We start from the raw sequence: 3,514 nt of genomic DNA on the forward strand, positions 1-3,514 counted from the left end.
TAGCTTGCTTGCTCGCATATTATTACCTTGCCCCTTGGAAATTTCCACTAACCTGCGTCTGACGAAGTGGGTATTCCCCACCAAAGCTCCCGCTCCAAAACGTCTGTTAGTCTATAAGGGGCCACAGGGTTCTCTGGGGGCCTTCGAAGGATGTAGTTTCCACCACCTTCCTTAGGTAACCCATTCCAGTGCTTCACCACCCGCCTAGTGAAATAGTGTTTCCTATATGCACCGAGACCTCCCCCACTACACTTGAGATCATGCTTTCTTGTTCTGTCATCGCGTCACACTGAGAACAGCCTAATCCATCCGTTTGGAATCTCCATATAATATAGAGGAGTTGAAAGCAGCTATCAATAGCACACACATACATTATATCTTTTCTGCCAGACTAACTCATCCCAGTTTCTCAGCCGCTCCTCATAAGGTATGTGCTCCATCTCTCTAATAATTTTGTGTCCTTCCTGGACTTTCCAATTTTTCCACATTCTTCTTGTAGTGTGGGGCCCAAAACTGGACACAGTACTCCAGATGGGCCTCCCAAGCGAATTAGGGGGAGATGATCAAATCCCTCAACTCTGTTGGCATTCTAATACTTATTGAAGCCCACCCTTGAAAAGATTTCACCTTTTGAAACCTGGACCAGTCCCTTCCTTGTTCTTAGTCTCCTTCGTTTCTTGACGTGTAGGTGGTGGCAGGGAGAAATGCTAAGTGTTCGGCCCCTGGGTTCCTGTTTTTTTATACCCTCAGTCCCATTGTGCTTGAGATCACCAGGCAAGGACGTTTGGAGGCATTTGCTGAGGTCATAGGAAGGTTTAGCAATTCCCCTGGTTGTGGCTCATGGCCAGGGAGGGCATTGAATTGTAGCTCCCTTCTGGACAATGGCTGTGACAGGTTGTTTGGGAACTCCACCAGGCCACTGGTTACTTTCCTTGTTGTTGTCTCTGGGAGGGAACATTCTGGCTGATCACCCCAACTTACACCATGTATTAGAGACGAGCAGATAACACAATTCTTGGACCTTCATATGCAAAAAGTCTACATATTTACTAGAACAGTGATTTTTCAAGCAGTTCGATACCTTTCCTGATAGCTCACATTGCATATTTTTACGGAAGATCACGAATTAATTATAACTGAGGACATATGGGGGTTACAAAGTGCTCTTTAAGTATAAAATGCCACAAAAATGCACACAGGCTTGGAATCAGGACTGCTGACTCAGGACATCTGGGTGTTTATCCCAAGCTCTTGCCCAGGGTCTGCTGCGCCCGAGAACCTTGCTGCCACACCCATAGATGTGTGATCACAGCAGCAAGAACATTACTAAAACTATCACACAGTGAAACAAACGCAGCCCCTGCACTCCGGCCCCTCTCCTCGGCCCTCCTGGCCTCACGAAGCCTGGCTGACAGCGCAGAGGAACACCATTCGCCTGCCCAGTCATCGCTGCCAACCCTGCATCATCCGAGTCACGGTGAAAAACCCCCAAGGCTGGAAGCAGAGGTTTGTTGAGGACCAGAGGCCTGCCATCGACTGCATGCAGTCGCCGTGACCTTCTCAGCCCAGCGTGTAAAACAGAAGGATTTGTTTGTCAAAGGAACAGCTGTAGAACAGAGCTTGTTAGCACAGAATTAGTGACTTTCAGCAAGTCCATCTTTGGGTAGGACTCCAGTCCAGACTCCTCTCCCTCCAATGTCCCCCTCCAAAGATTGCGAGCTTCCAGTGGCCTGCACTTCGAAACACACCCGTTGCTCCTACTCCTAGGCTTTGTCTCACTTCCCGGGCAAAAGCATCATCGGTTGCGTCCTCGGCCGTGCCCTAAACAAAGGGCACCGGGCCATCGCTTTATGTGCAGGCAGCTGGAACCACCTCACCAGGCCGCCGAGGGCCTCAGCAAACGGTTCACACCCTTATTCCCATCCACGTAGTCTCATTGGTGCAAACACAGGTGATGAAACTGAGAACACAGTAGTCAGCAAACCTCGAGACTCAACTAGCTCGCATACAAACATAATAAGGGGAAAAAGAAGCTTGGTTAGAGCTGAGTTCTCGCACCTAAGCGGCCCTGTATACCAACCCAAAAAGACCTTGTGGTTCCCTGACCCGACAGTAATGCGATTGCAGAGCCAAACAGGGCCATGGCCAACCTTCTCTCCGGGAGTCCTTACTTATTTCTGCCGTTCAAGTCTGCGCTGAGAAGAGAAATTCTCTGCTCCTCCCCTCACTGACAGAACCATCAGGACTGTCTACTGGTGGCTCTGGTAAGCACCTGTGACTTGGCTTTTAAAAAATCTGGATGTGTGGGCAGCGGGGGTAAGGCAGGCTTCCCTGCCTACTCTGCATCAGAAGTTCTTCCAGAAGCCAGCCAGCATGTTCTGGGCCCACAGCGTGGGGGTGCCATGGGGCTCCCCCGCATTCTTCTCACCCCAAGTGCCAGCCCCACAGCTACCACTGGCCGGGAATCGTGGCCAATGGGAGCTGTGAGTTTGGCTCCTCTGGACTGGGACAGCACGCACCATGCAGCCCCTCCTGGCTGTACCTCTGCCTAGGAGCCAAAGGGACATGCAGGACGCTTCCAGGAGCCATCTGAGGTAAGCGCTGCCTTCACCCCAAAACTTGTCCAGCACCCTAGCCCCCTACCTCATCCCAGAGACCCCTCCTATACTCCAATCCCTTCATTCTTGGCCCTTCCCCAGATCCTGCACCCTCAGCCAGAGCCCTCACCTCCTCCAGCACCTCCAACCCCCTGAGCGAGTGAGCAAGGGTGGAGGAGAGAGAGTGAGGGAGGGAGCAGGGGGCAGGACCTCAGAGAAGGGGAGGGGCAGGGCAAGGGTGTTCAGTTCTCTGCAATCAAAAAGTTCGCATCCTTATCTGCCGCTCCTGCTTGGACGCTGAGCTTGTGTCATCCAGGGACTGGTTTTTCACAGCTGCTGAGCACCCGCCACTCCAGTGGCAGAGAGTAGGAGACGCGAGAGCTCAGCACCTCTTGAAATCTTGGCTGAGGTGTGTCCCAGGTTGGGGGCTAGACAAAAGAGGCCTCCCAATTGAGCAGCTCACTTTTGGAAAGTGCCAGCTCCATTATTGGTTTAATGTCAATGCTCACCGTACATAGGGGCTTTGCAGTAGGTCAGCTTTGCACGTTAGTGGAGGAACATGGGAACCACCAGACTGGATGAGAGCCGGGTCCATCGAGCCCAGTAGCCTGTCTCCTGCAGTGGCCAGCCCCAGATGCTTCAGAAGAAGCTGTGAGAATCTCTCATGAGGGGGATATGGGATAATCTTCCCCTCTGTAAATGGGTTGAGACTCACCACCCGCAGCACCTCCTGCTGGTGATTTCAGGAATTAGCTCGGTTCCAGTGGAGCACCCCCTGCTGGTGGTGTCCCGTCTATTGTTCTGCCCTCTGCTCACCGCTAATGTCGCTGGACCAGCATTGCTCCCTGCTCGGTGGCATCCTCTTCGAGGCCACTGCCCTCCGGCAGTGTCCCTTAGTCCATCTGGACCCCCTTCCG

Source organism: Chelonoidis abingdonii, chromosome 1 (genome assembly GCF_003597395.2).
Source record: "Chelonoidis abingdonii isolate Lonesome George chromosome 1, CheloAbing_2.0, whole genome shotgun sequence".
NCBI lineage: Eukaryota > Metazoa > Chordata > Testudines > Testudinidae > Chelonoidis > Chelonoidis abingdonii.